The sequence below is a fragment of the Vidua macroura genome, chromosome Z, assembly GCF_024509145.1.
Source record: "Vidua macroura isolate BioBank_ID:100142 chromosome Z, ASM2450914v1, whole genome shotgun sequence".
Lineage (NCBI taxonomy): Eukaryota > Metazoa > Chordata > Aves > Passeriformes > Viduidae > Vidua > Vidua macroura.
The window spans coordinates 52,422,204-52,441,940 of record NC_071611.1 but is presented as its reverse complement, the minus strand read 5'-3'; the positions used below and the strand labels follow the sequence as shown (position 1 = coordinate 52,441,940).

At 40.2% G+C, this 19,737-nt stretch overlaps 1 protein-coding gene across 5 annotated transcripts in view; it reads right to left on the bottom strand.

Annotated features, from left to right (window-relative positions):
* Positions 1–19,737, bottom strand: part of UGCG (UDP-glucose ceramide glucosyltransferase) — a 47,029-nt gene that overhangs the window by 22,142 nt on the left and 5,150 nt on the right. The window lies entirely within an intron of this gene.

Here is a 19,737-nt window from a genome sequence, read left to right as displayed (position 1 = left end):
GTTGAAGAAACAGCTATTTTTCTATCCAATAGTTGATGTCAAAGGTGATGTCAACAGCTGATGTCAAAGGCAATGCCTAAAAAAACCTTAGCAGGGCATGTAGTTTACATTCAGCTTTACTTCACTTAATAGATATTTCATATTAATGCATTATACACAATGCGTTTTGAGCAACAGGAATATGACCTTTTTTCAAACTGCAGCAGAGATTTTTCTGCCTTCCTCCACACCATTAAAACCCACAGTATGTGAAAAACAAAGTTCGCACTTGAGAATTTTTTGAAGTTTAATACAAAATTAAAGAAAAGGACAAATATCCAGCACATAACACACCGGTTATACTGTTATATTACAGGAGTACATACATATTCATCAATTTCATTCATTATTCAAACATTATTGTGATTTTAGATGTTTCAGGGATTTTCCTGCTTGGTTTTTAACCTTTGACTTGTCTGCATGCCATCCTGTTGATTAGATCAATGTATTTTATTTCTCCTTGTGGTTTTATTCCTTGATAACCAGGGTCAATAAATTCTTATTTTCTTGGTGTTCTAGTTTTTGCCTCTATTACCTTGTCCTTCAGATAAAATAGTCCCTGAATGTGGGAAATTAATTACTTTATACCCTTCTCTGAGTTAGTTACATGAAAAAGCATTTTAACATCCCACAGTCTTTATTAGGTTATGGTCCAAAATATAATATATATATTACACTACTATTTATAGAAGCTACTACTATTCATAGAGCCTACATAAACTGAGAGATTATACTACACCAAAAGCAGTTAAAAGTAAGTATATATTGTACCATATCAAAATACCTGTGATTAATAACAGCATGCAAAAGCTAATACATAAATGCAAAAGCCAGTATTATATTGTCATTTATAACACAATATTATAACAAAATAATAATAAAAACCAATTTACTGTAAATAAGGCAAAAAAAGTAAAAGTCTCAGGTGTTTTTTCCTGCATCAAGTTATGCAAAATTTAGAACAAACTGAAACCACAGGGGAAACAGTTGATCCTACTGATGAATTTGTTAACAACTTCAAGAAAATATTAAGGATCAATTAACTGTAGTATAAAAATCCTGACACCAGGCTGGGTCAGAACCACAAATAAACTTTTACACACAATTTCAAACAGTTTCTGGTATTTCAGTAATGAATCTGAATTGTTTAGGTCTTGAAAAAGTCATTTAAGATCATCAAGTCACACTTTTAACCCAGCACTACCAAGTCCACAACTAAACCATGTCCCTAACTGCCACAACGAATATATAAAATGTTTTGGTAATAACATCACAACTCACTAAAATGAATGTTTAATCCCACACTCCTGTGTAAATGAACACAAAATTGAATTCTGAAAGACTGATGGGTATTGGAGACTTAAAATTTATGGCTTAAACATCTTCATGAAGGGCTTTTGCTTACATAGTAAAACAGTGTTACAAAAGGTGCAGAGAAGACCCCCACACCCTGAACAGACCTTCGGACTGAAGCCCTGAACTGCTCGCTGGTGGAGATAAGACCCATTGAACTCAGTCTTCGGAGAGAATACATTCACACAGGAATCAAGCCTAACACCTTCGGAGTGGAGACTGCAGCCCCAGGGCTATCACCTGCCAAGTCCACACAGACCCTCGCACCAAAGGGCGGGGGAGGAGAGGTTTTGGGTGTGTGTTGGAAAGCCTCTGGTGAGAGGCAGTGACTGCCATCCTCCGCTGGGCAGAGGAGCTCACCTGAGGGGCCCCTTCACCCCGGGAAAAGCTTGTCCCCAGCAGAGGGGGTGTCATGGCCCACCAAAGGCCCCCCCAAATGGGTCCCCAGACCCTGCACCAGAGCACTGCAGATGATGCAACAGACCCTCAGGCTTGCAAGGGACGGTGTCAAACTGGACCCCTGCAAGGGGGGCACCCGGGCTTTCCCGCCTGCCCAAAGCATGGATTAACCCATGGAATTCTGAACTCTTGGGCGTGTGGCGGCAGCCACGGGGACCCTCACCACCAAGACCAGATGGAGGGGAGCAAGGAGATGTCATTGGGACCCTCGGATGGGTGACATGCTTCCACCTTCCCCTGTCACACTCTCCCCCTGTCCCCTCACCCCCCCTGCGCACCTCTTTTTCTATTTCTTTCTTTCCTCTTCCTTTCTCTTTACCCCTTTTACTATTACATAAAATACATCAATTTTTTGGTACCAACATCTAACCTCCTTTGGTTTTAATCACATTTTTTGGGAATATTATTCACAGAGGCTTTGTTTCCTTTGGTTTTCTGTGGTAAACCACATTGTAACAATGGGCCAGTATACAACTGAATTTACAGAAAGAAAATACCTATACACAAGTAACTGAAGGAGAAGTATCTGCAGAAACATAAAATTTGCAAATTAACATATGTACCACATACTGCAATTCTCTACCATGAAGACTAGTCAGATTGAAAGATTATTTTCTTGCAATGTGTTTCTAATGATATCAATTCTCATCTTCACCAAGTAAAATTACAGAACTATGAAGAAGCTCCAGTAAGAAAAGAGATTCCAGTAGATCTCTAGACTTTTTTTTTTTCCCTGAAGTGGGACAGTGCCATTTGATACCTCATCAGCCCCAGCCAGCATGTTTGCCTTTAGGCAGGTTAGCAGGGAGACATCCATGAGCATGTTACAGAAAATAAACAATGGGTTGCCCAGAAAGACAGAAGAACAAATCGGATTATGTCCTAGTGCTGTTTTTGAGTTCAGGCCTGGGCTCTTCAGAGGAAAATTGAAATAGTCTTGCTGACCATTTAACTGCCAAGGGATGGTCAGACCAAAGGAAAACAAAAAAAAAAAAAAAAAAAAAAAAAAAAAAAACAAACAAAAAAAAACAGTAATTCAGATAGCTAGCCCAGGCAGAAATTTTCCTAGCAATGTTCAAAAACAAAACAGGAAATAAGGCCTTTAGTGCCAATAAAAAGGGAGAGTGTCAAGAATGCAACTTTGACCAGGAGGGTCAAAAGTAGACAATGCAAAGGAGAAAAAAAAAAAGAAGTGTAGCAATGTATAGAGCTTTGCACAGCAACAAAAGCCTTGACAAACAGGAAATACTATAAGGAAATGTCAGCGTACTAAGTTGTGAAGACAGCTCTGAGGCAAGATTGTCGTGAATAAAGTGAAAAAACTGCAACTTCTTTCAAGGCAACATGCTGACGCAGTATTATGAGGGTGATTGAATTACAGTAAGAGAAGCCTACAGACTGTGCAAGAGAGAGAAACCTTGCAAAACACACAAATAAGATATGCAGCATTATCGCAATCTATTCAGCTCTAAAGCACCATACAGTTTTGACAGCAAGTCACAAGACTGTCCCTAACATTCTATCTTAACTAAGACTTCAGTTCATGCGCTGTTCATAACACTGCACAAAAGTGGCAGGTTGCCCTTTTGAAAGCACTGAGGTAAAGTAACTATGGTGCTCTTTTAGAGTCCATGTACCAAACAGCAAATTAACAGTAAACCAGATCATTTTACACTGGGGACTATTTGTGAAGTGGCATATTCTGAGAAAGAATTAAATTGAAAACCTACCAGAGAAACAGACCAACCATTAAAAAAAGTTACAGTATTGAAATTCAGGTTAACATGTAACATGCAAGTCAAAATAAGAGACTAAATTAAAGGATCATTAACACTACTGATGCAAGTACATTTTAAGCAAATCTGCTACAGTATATGTACCAAAGTCTCCAAAGAGAGGTAAGATGAAGCTGGTGTTTTTGAGTACTAACTTGTGCTTATGTTGGTTCAGTTTACTCAGACATATGTTGTGATCACAACCGTCTTAATTTCTGTATTACTCTGCATGCCTAACACATACAGTTCAAAATTATAAAGTTAAGCAATCTTTTCTCAAAGGTTCATACTGTGTATAGGCTAATATATGTTATTTTGCGTTGCTATTCAAAGCAGTCAAAACCACCAACCTTTGAACTCTGAGACAGATGCTGGCAGAACAGTGTTTGTACGCACTTTCAGATAACATGTGTGAACGTAGCCAGGTTATATTTAAGCAGTTTGGCACTCACATTTATTAAATTAATCAGCCTGCAGTTCCTAGGTAGTGAAACTCAATTTTTTTTTATTGCAGTCTGGTACTGGCATACATAGATGAGGAAAAAAAAAGAAAAAGCAGGTATATGGGAATCATGTCAAGAGCTGTAGTTTCACTATCCAGCATCATGGAAAAAACATCTGAAAAATCTTCTCTAACTTGGTTGCTTATCATGATAATAAGTAACCCACAGAAGCACCTGTACCCTAGGTTTCCTCTCAGCAGAGGGGAAAAAAGTCTCCAAAGACAAAATCCCAACAAGTTACCACTGTTCAGAAGGCATTCTTGCTAATCTGTACCAAATTATGAAACAAAAAAAAAAAAAAAGAAAAAAAAAAAAAAAGGCCAAGAAAACACTTCCTCATTAAGTGCAGAAGCGTATTATCATAGAGTGACTTGGGTTGTAAAGGACCTTAGAGGCCATCTAGTTCCAATGCTCTGTCATGGATAGGGACACTTTCCACTAGATTAGGTGGCCCACAGCCCTGCTCAACCTGGCCTTGAACATTTCCAGCAATGGGGCATCCACAGCTTCTCTGGGCAACCTGTTCCAGTGTCTCACCACCCTCACAGTAAAGAATGACTTCCCAATATCTCATCTAACCTACTCTACCAGTTTGAAGCCACTCCCTCTTATCACTACATGACCTTGTAAAAAGTCCCTCGCTATCTCTCTTCTAGCACAACCAAAAACCTTGCTACAGTAGACAAGCTGCTGGGTCTCTCAGACATACACATTTTAAACACAGCTGAAAAAACCTTAACAATTCTTATTCTCTCATGTCAACCTTCCCTCAGTAGACAGTTTAACTAAAGAACTATCCTGTTAGAGGGAGGTAAGTAAATCTTGATGAGAAATTTCTAACAGATACTTAAATATTGCCAGACAGCAAAACAAGATGCAGAAAGCACTCATGACATTCCTTGAAGACTGTGGTTTCACAGACCATCAAGATAAGGTAGCAGATCACTACTTCTGAAAGGGACTTATTTTCCTGCTTCTGCTTCTGAATTTTTAGTGATCTGAAACATCTCACTCAGGTCTTTGTGGAGTGTTGGTCTTCTATGGAATACAGGGCATAAGGTCTCATCCTAAACAGGAATAAGAAAATGTGAGATTATTCTCCTTTTGGTAACAGAAAGGTAAAAAGGATGAGCTCCTCATATCTTCTTCACTTCACACATTATATATATAATGAAATATACCTATCTATATAACTATATATTTAACCATGTAAATATAATTAAAACACTCCCAAAAGTTGGTACCTTTATCCACAAAAAAAAAAAAAAAAATTCTACTGGTATACCACTATACCACACTAGTCAGTACATTAAATACAAATGAAGAAGACTGGAGGATTTCAAAAAGTATTACAGACAACCCCTAAATTCATGAAAGTGTTAACAGCATCATTGCTTCACCAAGACCAATACTAGCAGACATAAAATCCTACCCTTAATGTAATAGTACAATGTAATAGTATAAACTTCCACATAAGAACTCATAGCTAACAAAAAAGTTCCAGTACCTCACAGCAGTAACTTTTTATACAATCATCTGATCCTTTTAAAATTAAGTAGCCAAGAATCCTTTTTATACAGAAATAGGACTTCTATATGTAAAATAATGTACACAGAATAATGTCCTTGGGACAACTGGTTATAGGATCAGAACACAAATAGTTTCTCCTATATCCTTCCAGTTGCAAAGAATGATAAGAGAAGAAACATGACAGGAAGATCAAGCAGAATATAATATCTAGCTCTGTAACTGGTGTCATCAGCAGAAATTTGAGTTTCTTGATCCATGGTTGGTTTACGTGATACTACAGATGGGGTATACCTGTCTCAAAGAGGGGGAAAGGATTTTTGTATAGGTATTATCACAGCTCATTGTAGGAGCTTTAAACTAATTTAAAGGGGAAGGGATAAATATTAGGCATTATGTCAGTGTTTAAGGGACAGATTGCTAGTGAGGTCCATCAGCTGGCCATCTCAGTGGAGGCAGGTGATTGAGATCTACATTGCAGCAAAGACAAGAGAGTTACTGATGTCCTAGAAACAATGGAAGTGTTTGAAAACTGCCACAACCCTCCAAAAAAAGGTGGCAGGATTAATTGTCCAGCTGAAGTGTATCTACACCAATGCATGCAGCATAGGCCACAAACAGGAGGAGCTGGAAGCCATTGTGCAGCTGGAAAACTGTGACATAGTTATCACCACGGAAGCACGGTGCAACAACTCAAAGTGCTACAATGGATGGCTATAACCCCTTCACAAGGGATACACGGGGAAAGAGAGATGGTGGGGTAGCCAGTATGTTAAGGACTGCTTTGGTTGTCTAGAGTTTAATGATGGTGATGATAGGGTTAAGTGTTTATGGGCATCAATCAAGGTAATAGGCCAAAAAGGCAGAAACCCTGGTGGGAGTTAGTTATAGACCACCCAACCAGGAAAAAGACAGATAAAATGTTCTACAAGCAGCTGGGAGAAGTCTCATAATCATTAGCCCTTTTTCTCATGGGGACTTCAATTTAACAGATGTCTGCTGGGAATACAATACAGCAAAGAAGAAACAGTCTAGGAGGTTCCTGGAGTGTGTAGAAGATACCAACGGCATCAGGAAGTTGAGTGAGCCTGTTAGGGGGGGCCCCCACTGGACTTTTGTTTGTGATCTGAGGACTGGTGGATGCTGGATGATTGGAGGCTGTCTGCGGCTCAGCAATCAGAAAATGATGGGAGTTTCTAATTCTTGGAAAAGTAGGAAGGATCAGCAGAGATGCCACCTAGGACTTCCAGCAGGCAGACGTTGGCCTGTTTAGGATTGTTCAACAGAGTACCTTGGGAGGCTAGCCTCCTTCCTTCACATTCAAGAAGGAAATCCTAAAGGCACAGCCAGCAGGCTATCCCCATGTGACAAAAGACAAGGCAGAGAAGAGGAGTGATCTGGCTAAAGGAGGAGCTTTGAGTGGAACTCAGGATGAAAAGGAGAGTTTATGACTTTTGAAAGACAATGCGGGTAGCTCTGGTGTCACTAAGTTATGGAAAGAGAAAACTAGATGGGCCAAAACACAACTAGAACTTGATCTTGCTATGGCCAAAGAAGACAATAAAAACATATACACAAACACATTAGCAACAAGAGGAGAGCTGAGGAGAACCTCCATCCTTTACTGGATGCAGAGGGAAACACTGAGAAATTATATGGAAAGGCTCAGATACTATCTTCTTTGTTTCAGTCTCTAATAGTGAGACCAGTTGTGCTTCAGGTAACAAGGTCCCTGAGTGGAAAGAATGGAACAGGGAGCAGAATGAAGGCCCCATAACTTGGGACAAATGGGACCTGCTACACCACTTAGACATAGAAGTGTCTGGGGCCAGATGGAATCCACACAAGGTTACTGAGGGAGCTCACAGAAGTGCACACCAAGCCTCTTTCGACCACCTGCGGTCCTGGCTAATGAGTGAAGCTCCAGTTTACTGGAGGGTACCCCACATGACAACCATCTGCAAGACTGATTGGAAGGAACTAACTACATGCCTGTCTCAGTGCTGGGGAAGGTTCTGATGCAGATCATCTTGAGTGTCATATGGAATGTACAGAACAACCTCGGGATCAGCATAGGTTTAGGAAAGGCAGGTCCTGTTTGACCAACCTGATCACCTTCTGTGACAAGGTGACCCACTTCTTAGATGAGGGAAGGGCAATAGGTGTTGTCTACCTTGACTCAGTAAGGCCACTGACACCATCTCCCACAGCATTCTCCTGGAAAAAAACTGGCTTCCCATGTCTTGGACAAATGCACTCTTTGCTGGGTAAACAACTGGTTGGATGGCCAGGCCAGAGAATGGTGGGGAATGCAGTTAAGTCCAATTAGTGTCCAGTCAGCAGTGGTATGTGGTAAACACATTTCTCTCTCTCTCAGAATTTTTCATAGAGGTGCACAGAGAGAAAGAAAGAGAAAACAATTTCTATTTCTGCTTCTTGTTTTTCCTATGTGGAATGTGCTTGGAGAATTGTTTACCTGGGGTGATTGCTTGATTGGATTGTTTGAGCCTGGTGGCCAATCAGATCCACCTGTGTCTGGACTCTTGAGAACAGGGTCACAAGCTGTTAGTTGGTCAGATATGGTAGTTAGAAAAGTAGGTATATAGTTTTAGTATCATCCTTGATATAGCATATTAATATATTATAGCATAGTTATAATAAAGAAATCATTCAGCCTTCTGAACTGATGTTGGACATCATCATTTCTTCTCACTGGGTTCGCCTGCATTTTACAATAGTGGTGTTCCCCAGGAGTCAGTATTGGATCCAGTCCTGTTTAATATCTCTACCAATGGTCAGGATGAGGGGATTGAGTGTCCTGTCAGTAAATTTGCAGATGACACCAAGCTGATATGCTGCAGGGCTCTGCAGAGGGATCTGGACAGCCTGGATTGATTGGCCAAAGACAACTGTATGAGGTTAAACAAGGCCAAGTGCCAGGTCCTGCACCTGGGTCACAACAACCCTGTGCAGAGCTGCAGGCTAGAAATCAGCCCAGAGGTAAAGGACCTGGGACTGCTGGTTGACAGTGGCTGAACATGAGCCAGCAGTGTGTCCATGGTGGCCAAGAAGGCCAGTGGCATCCTGGCCCATACCAGCAGTAGTGTGGCCAACAGGACCCAGGACAGTGATTGTCCTCCTGTACAGCGGTGAGGCTGTGCCATGAGTGCTGTATTCAGTTTTGGGTCCTTCACTACAAGAAGAACACTGAGGTGCTGGAGTGTGTCCAGAGAAGGGCAAAGCAGCAGGGAAGGACTTGGAACACAAGTCTGATGAGAAGAGACTGAGGGAGCTGAGGGTGCTCATCTTGGAGAAAAGGAGACTTAGAGGTGACTTTATCATTCTCTACAACTCCCTGAAAGGAGATCATAGTGACATGAGGGTCAGTCTCTGGTCCCAGTAACAAGCGACAAGACAAGAGGAAGGGCCTCAAGTTGCAGCACTGGGGGAAGTTTAGGTTGAATATTAGGAAAAATTTTGTCACCAAAAGGCTTAGCAAGTATTGGAACAGGCCGTCCAAGGAAGTGGCGGAGTTACCAAACCTAGAGATAGTTAAAAGGTGTGTAGATATTGCACTTATGGACACAGTTTAGTGGTGAATATGGCAGTGTTCGGTTAACAGCTGGACTTGATGATCTTGGAGAGCTTTTCCAACCTAAACTATTCTATGACTCTATATGTTGCTATGTTTCCTATGTGAATAGTATTTTTATATGTATAATATTATGTAATAAATATATATGCATATAATTACATTTTGTATAATAAATATATATGTGCAGGTTTTTGTCTGCATGTGAAGGTGGGAGGGATGGGGCAAAAGCAACCATTGTCATAGCTCTAGTAGATCCCATCAGGAAGCAAAACCTGGAGGCAGAGAAACACAAGAGGACTCTGCAATGATACAAGTAAGGCTGAATAACATACTATTACCAAGTATCTACTTCTTATACTTCTCTGTACAGATTTAAGCCCACAGAAATACTACTGCTGCATTACTGTGGAGGCCTACTACACTATTACTTTTATGGACCTCATACACATCAGAAAGCTTTGAAATCTGAAAGACCGACCAAACAGAAAACCCAGAATCACCTGTGGCCACTGGTCTCTTAGTAAACTGAAAGAATTATTCTTAAAGCAAGAATTAAACACCTTGGTCTTGTTTTAAACTTTTCTTCCCCTTGAGAGGAGCTTTATAATATAGCTGAATCTGTTTAACTGCAAGCTACTGCTCAGAGGCACTCCCGCTTTCCCTCTTTCTCTTCTTTTTTTGGGATGTCCTGTGGTGACGTTTGTCTGATCCCACAGTGAACTAGCTGAGATTCATAAACCACCACACAACTACTACTCAACATATAATGTTAGAATATCATCAGTTCAACCTAGCAAGCTTGAAAGGAGGCAGGAAGATAATCATGCAGCTTCACTGGCAGCAAAGGTCCCCCAGTAATCCTTCTGCTGTGCTGCCATCAATACCAGCCAAGCAAGACATCATGCCAGTATTGATGCACATACAATCCTGTTTCAAATCACTCACCCAACTGAAAGTTAAATATAGATTTTGTTTTCTTCCACTTCAGATTGTCTTCTGCCAAATTAGAGTTCAGGCATCTTATGGAAGGCTGCACAAGGCTCCAGAGTATGTTCAAGAAGGCTCTGAATGTGCTGTCAAGATCACAGGAGAAGAGCAGGAATAGGGTCTCCTTCCACCTCATGCTTCAGCCGGATTCCAGAAGACCTGAGCTGACCATAGATTTGGGACAAGTCCCTAAAAACTGTCCCACAACCAACTCCACATCACAGTTTTCCCTCACAGCATTCACTCCCTTATGTGAATAAGGGAGTGAATGCTCCTTATCTGACAGAAAAAGCCAACTTGAGTTAATTAGTAACAGAAAACAATGCCAGTGGTTCAAAAGTGACTCTTGAAGTAATACTTCAGGCATACCCCTCTTCTACCTTTCTTGACTGAAAGGAAGACATCAGCCTATAGAAATATGCTAGTGCAGGCACCCTTGCTTAGCTGCTGGCCTGGGTCAAGCCATTGCACCAGACAGTCAATGCTCTCAGAGAGGCACTCTTTCCCATCCTCACTTTTGTCACCTGCTCACATCCAATTCAACAGCCATATGGACACATGGCAAGTCAATCCACGCACTCACCAGCCTAATAGTTACACAACCCTCAGATCCAACAATAGGGAGGAGCAGAAACAGCTGTGGACAACATGGAAAGGACTTAAGGGCCCTAATGTAATTAAAAACATTTAACAAGTCACTTGGCCTTGATAAAATGTTCAGGGATAGGGGGAAATAGGTGAGTCTGAAAAAAGAACACGGCAGGTATGATTCAGGTATGCACTTTGTAGCAGAGACTTCTTGTGGCTGTCTGCCAGCAGTCACAGGTTTGTGCATGCCTGTAAAACCACTGAAAAAAAATGCAATCCTGCCTTTTGTATACTAGGGGTTTATGTTGAAAAGCATGTTACAATTGAGCTTCATCACATGCCAGCTAAGTGTACAAGACAAATAAAACACTTCATTCAATTTCAATGCGTATTTTCTCCTGTCCTACACGTAACCTCAACAGACAAAATGAAAAGGACCTTACACTGAAATCACAATGGGTAGTGGAGAGGAAGAGAAATTATTTTTTTAAGAAAAAGTTAAGCTAAAAGAAGCTCAAGAGTCAAAACTTTAAAAAAAAAAAAAGGAAAGAGTCAAATTAGAGGTCTTGAACAGCAATTGATCAAGAAAGAACCTAGATTGTGATCATTGTTGTTTTTTAGAAACTGAATGTTCTCAAAAACCAAACACCAATTTGCTTTTTCAATTTTGGAAAGGAGTCATTCAGTAAGTGGCTAAAAATAAGGACAAAAATCATGTAATGTAGAACAGTTGAAGTCCTAGCTAGTGCTATTTGCCATTTCAAATTTAAAACCTCCATGCATTACTGAAATTCTTTAACCAGTATTTTCCAAGTATTACCATTAAGTCACACTCAGTACATGCAATCCATAACTTGATACAGTATTTTCTAAAACAGGGGGGAATTGAATGGGGAGAACTGAAAATGCTTTCAAATCTGTTTTACAGTTTCAAGTAGAAAAAAACCCGACCTTATCTTTTAGGAGTAAGAAAGAGCAAACACTAGAGATCTCAGCTTAAAGCCAGCAAACACACTTCCTCTCCTACTCCCTCCCACTCCCTCAGGATAAAGGGAGAAACAAACAGCCATACAATAGGCTGTGGCTGTAGGCTGGAAGCAATAGGAACCCTTTTACTGACCAAATCTTTGATAGTTCACAATTCAGCAAGTTGAATGGAGTTAACAATGACATAGCAAGATGCCTACAACACATCTATTACTGCATCACGCTAAACATTAAAATAAACACACTGTTTTTCCTTGTAGTCTATCTGCAGTCTGCCATCAAAATAGCAGTTTATTCCCTGATTCTGCTTTCCCTCAGCCCACTTGTGCCTATTAAACAGTCAGCACCACAAGACAAATCAGATCAGCCTGCTGATCAAACAGGGAACTACCCCACAGAAAAAACTTGCTTGCTGATCTGAGTCACCACAGAGCCACATGCTCACTAAAGGCCGATTAGAACGGCAGAAATGTTTGGAAAGGTATAGCAGTAGGAAGGGATTTGGATTATCCCCTTGAGCATCAAATCAAGATTCACTAAGGCATAGAAACAGAAATGTTTTTGGACCTCCTTGCAACAAATACTGTGCAAGTTTAGAGAACTGCTGCATCCAACACAATTTGTGTTTTGTTTATGAAAGTCTCCAGGGGATGGCCATAACTCTGGGCCAGATAAACCAACCACAGCAGACACCTTTTAGTAGAGGATCAACCCATCAATGTTTCGGAGCTTCTAAAACACAAAGCTTTAGAACAATTCTATTTTGACACTATTCAATTCGGTTTTCTGACTTTTATTTTAAAAATCTGTTAAGATTACACTAGCTCAGCCTCAACTATTTCATAATGCACAAGTTTAAATGACAACACGATTTGCTAAACATTACATAACGTGCATCCTTCAGACCCCAAGCTGCTCCTTTTGTGCAGCTTTTTCCAGTTTCTTCCCCCTCATAACTTCCAAAACAATTAACTGCCAGTAGCAGAATTATGTTAATGGCTCATCAGAAACTATATTAACAACCATACAGCAGGTACTATGCCAACATTTTTTCTTTATTTTCAGTATATGACAGTCTGATTTTTATTTCATTAACTCAGCAACAAGTGTTTCCAGAGTACAAAACAGCATACTGCTGAAAAAGAGACTAAAACACCAATTCACACAAGTTTGAACACACAATCTGGGACCATATTACACACAGCTGGAGTAATAAAAAAGCTGTAAACCTTGTCTGAACTACACAATTGTCAGTGAGAGGATCACTGCCTTCATGCTGCACATGCCTTGGAAAGCTTGAATAAGTCTCCTGTATGAAACATCAGAAACTAAAGGAAGCAATTACATAAAAACAAAAATGCTTTGAAAGAAAATGTTAAGCTAAAATAACACTTCTACACTCAACATCATGTTTGACTGCATTTCAGAAGTGTAGTTTTGGGGTTTTTTTTTGACATTTCTAACAGGTACAAACCAGAAAAACTAACTCAGCAAATTTTATCTGTCTTAGGTCTACAAAAACCCCACAATACTTGGTTTGCGCTGTCAAAAAAATTTACGTGTGCTGCCCTCACCACTACACAATCTGCACAAGAAAAATCTTCTTGGAAATGCAGGTATAAAACAGGTATTATCTCTGTTAAAAATGCACAAAAGGAAGTGAGAAGTAACAATTTTGAACTAAGTTTTGACCCAATTTTTAATTCAAAGTATTTCAATAAAAAACACTTGGGATATTTGCTCCATAACAGCTCAGTACATTGACCAATATTTGGTTTTCATCAGCTTGAATATTATAACAATGTGTGCATATGACCAGACAAGTGATACTTGCGCTTCATAAAATAAGGTTTAGCATACTACCCATTATTAAACCAAAGCAGCAGTCATCTGGGAAATCACTACAACATGGGCAAATTGAATCAAGATCAAGTCAAGTGCTTAATAAAAATAGGACAGCTGTAAACAACATAAAAGTGAATGGTAAACTTCATTTACAGATTCCTCCTCATGGACTATATTGTTAACAAATCCAAGATGAGCCCTATCAACAGAGGGGGAAGAAAACAAAACAATCTTTAGTTTACAAAAAGTTATTTCTAAGAGCGGAACTCAAGTGGTCAAAACCTGATGAAATCAGCTACCAGCACAAATGAGCAAAGATGGGTTAGTTATCCTGCTACTTTAATGAAAAAAGATTAGTCCACTAGAAGCACCCAGCAAGTGTTCAAAAAACTGCTGTCAGAAATAAAACAATTCCTCAGGAAAGTGTTCCAAGTAGTATTGGCAAGAAAGTCCTAATCTTTCACTTAGTACAATGCATCCCATCAGCTTTCTATCTTACAAGCTTACACTTGTAAGAATGTTTTTTAACTTGGTTGTCCAAAGGACAGTGTAAGACTTTCTTTATACATGCTGAAACTGAAATAATTTGATTCAGGGTATGAATTCACCCAGGCTACTTATGAGAAGATGTAGTCATCAATATGTCCTCATCACCTACTATTAAAAGTAATGTATATAAGAAAATGCAAAACAAATCACCTTGCAATTAGTAAAACTAAAATCTTTTTTTAGTCCATAGGAAACATCTCTCACAATAAAGTAATCAGTAATTTATTTTAAACAGTAGTCTTCAGCAAAATGTAAAACCAATATTAAGTGTGTCAAAATGATGGTATTTTATTTCAGTTAAAAAGCAATTTAGAAGTCCTAATGAACTCTGACAGCACTATTTAGCATTCTCAGGGAGCGATGGACAGAAATACTGAAGGGTGCTCTAGTAAACCAGTAAAACTAGTTATATGCTCAGCATTTCATGGAACAGCTCGGACAGTAATTTCAGATTCCAATTTTCAGAGTCATGTATCATCTACCATTCTACTCATCCACCTTAATCAAAATTTATTCTTTTATGGAAACAGTTAATGTAAATCATCAACTTCTTTACATGTCTTTGAAATCCTCATATCCTGACATAATCTGACAGAAAGATTATATTTTTCCCTGTCCCACTACTCAGCTTCTTCCACTCCAGCTCACATTCAAAGCTGGATGCTTTTTTGCCCTAAAAAAGCTCCACTAACCCAAGTGTTTGATTTCCATATTACATACTCCAAATCTTACAGCCTTCTATCTTCCCCTTCCACACAAACCACTCCAAGAGATGTGACAAATAGGCTTTAAAATCAAAATGCATTTATTGTACTGTCTTCCCTCTTCTCAACATAAGTACACCATCTACCACTGCCATGATTCCTCTCCTTTAAATAAACACTAGACAGTCTTTAATCTAGGTTAGGATTCTTGCATTCTGTTAAATCATTCAGGGTTACTAATACCTTAATGTTTACCCCAAATTTTATAGTCTGTGTCTCATCCTCCTGACTCCCCTATTAAAAAATTGGCCTGCCCTAATTGCCTTCAACATTATTGGTTTTCTCCCACACTGTTACCACTCTCAGTTTTCTAGTCCTGCACTGTTTTGCTGTCCCCATTTATCAAGCCTGTAATACAGAAACTCATTCAACCACAATCTTATATAAAAAAAATCACCTCCTGTTTTTTTCAGATATGTCTTCCCCTAAGGATTATCTAAATTCAAGCCTTATGATTACATGGTGTCAGGTAAACTTCAGCTTGTTTAAAACAAGCAACACACAAAACTTACAGCCTCCACACAACCTTTCTTAGTTTATTGCTCTGTAATAGTCCAAAGAGCTGCCTCAGTGTCATCTATCACACAAAAAAATCACCATACAGTAGAGAGAGGTTGGAAGGCACCCCTGGAGGTCAGCTACTCCAAATGCCTGGCTCACAGGGAAGTAACTACATTAGGTTGCTAAGGTCCAGCCAGTTTTTCCTGTCTCCAAGGACAGAGCCTCCAAGAACTCTACAGAAAGCCTGTTTCAATGTTCAGCCATGAGTGTCCTCTTTGCTTTAAAATTACAGTCTTTCACTGGAATTTGTCCTTGCTGCTTTTCCTTTTGTCATACAGCACCACTGAGATGAGTCTTGAACCTCACACCCTTCACTCCCCCAGTCAATCAGGTACTCTCACACATTAATGGGATCCCTCCGAGCCTTCTCCAGGCAGAGTTCCAGCTCTCAGTGCCTCCTTGAGTGAAGGATGCTGCAGTCCCACCATCATCCCTGTAGCCCTAAGCCTTGCTCCAGCATACCCATGACTCATACTGGGGAGACCAAAACTGTGCTCTGCACACCAGCCAGCCTTTCTGGTGCTGTGTAGAACAGAAGGATCACCTTCCGCAACCTGCTAACAATGCAGCAATGGCTTTCTCTGCCAAAACTATGTCACTGTTCATAATCAAACTGATGTTCGGTTGGCTGATTGGCACCAATCAGCACTCCCATGTCCTTCTCTGCCAAGCTGTTTTCAAGCCTCTCAGTCCCTAGCCTGTGTTGATGCATGGAGTTAATTCTGCCAGGTGCAGGACATGGCATTTTCCTGGGTTGAGCTTCATAAGCTTCCCATCAGACCATTTCTCCAGCCAGTCTGTGTCTCTCTGAACTCATCTGGTGTATTAGCCACTCTCTCCAGGTCTGTACCAACAGCAAACTTGATGACCGTGTCACACAGTCCACGTCATTAATGAAGATGTCAAATAGCCCTAGCAATCATTGAAACCTGATAATTTTGTGCATCTCAAGCTTAACGTTTCTTGAATAGTTTCCATCTTCTACCACAAGCCATTATTTTCATATCAATGCAATCAGTGCATTCAGCAAACTATGAAAATTTGTTTCAGCTTCAAGCAGGAGATGGAACTTAACTTTCAGCTGGCATTTCCCACCTAAAGCACTTCACTTTCCTTCACAGTGTTGAAAAAAATGTCTTTCACCTCTAAATTGTTAGAGATTGTCCCACTCTGTTCTGCACTGGTGCAGCCTCCCCTCAAGTCCTGTGTGCAGTTTTGGGCACAAGGATACAAAAGAAAAAAAAAAGAAAAAAAAAATATATAAAGCTATTAGAGATCATCCAAAGGAGGGCAACAAAAATGAAGGGTCTGGAGGGGAAGCCTTATGAGGAATGGCTGAAGTCACTTGGTCTGTTCAGCCTGGAAGAGACTGAGGGAAGATTTCACTGCAGTTACAACTTCCTCATGAGAGGAAGATGAGGGGCAGGCACTGATCTCTTCTCTGTGGTGACCAGTGACAGGGCCCAAGGGAATGGCCTGAAGGTCAGGGAAAATTTAGGCTGGGTACTAGAAAAAGATTCCCCTGTAAGGATGTGGTCAAAGCATCAAGTCTGCCAGAGCTAAAGAAGTGTTCGCACAACAGTCTCAGGTATGTGGTGTGACTCTCAAGGCTGGTCCTGTGCAGGAAGAGCTGGACTTCTGAGTTGGAAGGGACCCACAGGATCATAGAACATTCTGTTTATTCTGACTTCTGTGTTCCCACACCCTATCAATTTCTTGTCTTCCTCCCCAGTAACTGTACTTGACTTCCAATCTTTGCATTGCTGTCTTTCAGATTTGCCTCGCTACAATGTTGTTATCCACTTGCTGAAAACCCATACAACATGAAGTTTTATGGATGTAATACTTACAGCAAACACCTTGGGATTTCTGCATAGGGTCCATCATCAATGCACAGATTATGGGAGATAAGAGTTACTCAGGGAAAAAGCAGGACGATGAAATGTAACCTCAGATCAAACATAAGCCGCAGATAACTTTCCAACTTTTCCTGCCTCTCCAATGTCCCAGTTTATGGTCAAACACTTAAGTATTTCTTTTGCTTGCTTTTAAGCCTCAAAGAATTTTTGCAAAGAGACACTGCTAATCAGATCATGAATTTGCTTCGTTCCCTGTTCCACACATACAAGATCACAGACAACAATCTGTTGTTAGAGTCACCAACACTACATCATCCTTGTCACCAGCTATGTAACTGGAAAAACTCCTTACCTTGAGGAAGATAACCTGCATAAGACATTTAAGTGAAAGTTGTTCAACTTGAATAAAAATTCATTTAAGTCAGATACCCAAAAATAGACGTGGCATTCTGTATGTGCTAGACACATTCCAGCCACTTTCTGGAGAAGCTCCAGTACAACCACACTTTGCAGTTTTCCGAGTTTGGTTATCAACAGGAGGCAAGGGTACCTCCCACCTCATAAAGGAGTAGCTGGATTATCTCCATCAGAGTCTATCAAAGTGTTTGTTCATTTACGTCTGGTAACACTTGATAGTAACAGAAGAGTTTTCTGAACATTGCCTTTTAAATTAGATTTACTCTGCAACATACCTAGCTCCTATCTGCAACAAGATGTGTCTGCAGCAGTTCCACAAATCAAAGAAAATGCAACTCGATAATGGCTAATTGCATAACTAGTGCTGTTCTTAAAAGCTATCTTACCCAATCTATTGCCAGACACTGGAAAATATAAGAAAGTTTAAAAGAGGAGACCCACCAACACACAAAAAGGTGAAAATGAGATGACAATGAGAAGCAGAGATTAGAGCAGGATGAACCTGGACACAAATTACAGACTGAGCAGCAAGAGATGGTCAAAGAGTAAAAAGAAAGGGTTGACAAGACAAACAGGCCCAAGAGAAATAAAATTTTTATTTTCTTAAGAATTAAGTATCATGATTACTATGCAATTAGGAATTATTACCAAAGTATTAACTTCACAATAAAAAAAATGAAGACGTTAAACATCAGCTATGTGGAGGTTTTTGCTTCAGTTTAGAAGCCATGTTTAAGAAGTCTTTCAATGTTGCAGAAGCACCTCAGGAAACTTGAGTTTTATGCATCTGTGCAAACTGAATTTCCTCCTCGTGTCCATACACACAATAAGGCTACTAATTAGTTTTAGTTACATCTGGATTTTTTATTACCTGTATATGTTTCTGAAAAGTCTTGATTTTCACTCAGCAGACAAAGCCCAGTTACACCCAAATGCCACATAAACACAGAATTCATTATATCTTCACTGACTACTGTAACTAAAAGCTTTTAAAAATAATTTGTCTAAAACCAGCAGTATGTTTATCAATTAAGTGTCATGCACTACCCTTCCCACTTACACCTGGGAACCAAGAAGATGAGCAACCTCAATTGACTGTGGCTGCCAAAAAGTGATTTCCATTAAGTGCTGTGATTAGAATTGCCACTGACAAGAACAATGAAGACTCAAAGCCAGAACATGCCTTCATATGAGTTCAGGTTTTTTGACCAGATAAATAAAGACAAAAATATAAATAAATAGCTTAAGAGTTGACAAACATTATCTAATGTCTTTAATATCATAACTGAGGACTCAGACAATGGGATCAAGTGCACACTATGTTCACAATGACACTGAATTGGTCAGGAGCATTGGTTTGCTGGAGGGTAGGAAGACTCTGGAGAGGGATCTGGATCGATAGGCCAGGATCAATTGTGAGGTGGTATTCCACTAAGGTGGAAGTAGTGTGGGGGGTGTGAATGAGCTGCTATGGGTGCTTAATTTCTATCCGGACTTAAGCCACAACAGTGGTTCAAAAAGGTGAAGTGCTGGGTCCTGCTTGGGAGTTAAAAAATGCCATGCAGTGCTACACAGTGAGGGCAGAGTAGCTGGGAAGCTACCCAGTAGAAAGGGACATGGAGGTCCTGATCAATACCTGCCTGCACAGGAGTCAACCTTGTGTCCTGGAGGCCAAGAAGGCCAGTGGAATCCTGGCTTATATCAGAAATATAAGCTGTGGCCAGCAGGACCAGGGCAGTGAAGTGATTGTCCTGCTTTACTTGGCACTGGTGAGGCCACACCTCGAATCCTGTGTTCAGTTTTGGGCCTCTCACAACAAGGAAGATATTGAGGTGCTGGAGCTTGTCTAGAGATGGTCAAGAAAGCCGAAGAGTAAGTCCTGTGAGAAGCGGCTGAGGGAGCTGGGGTTGTTCAGACTGGAGAAGAAAG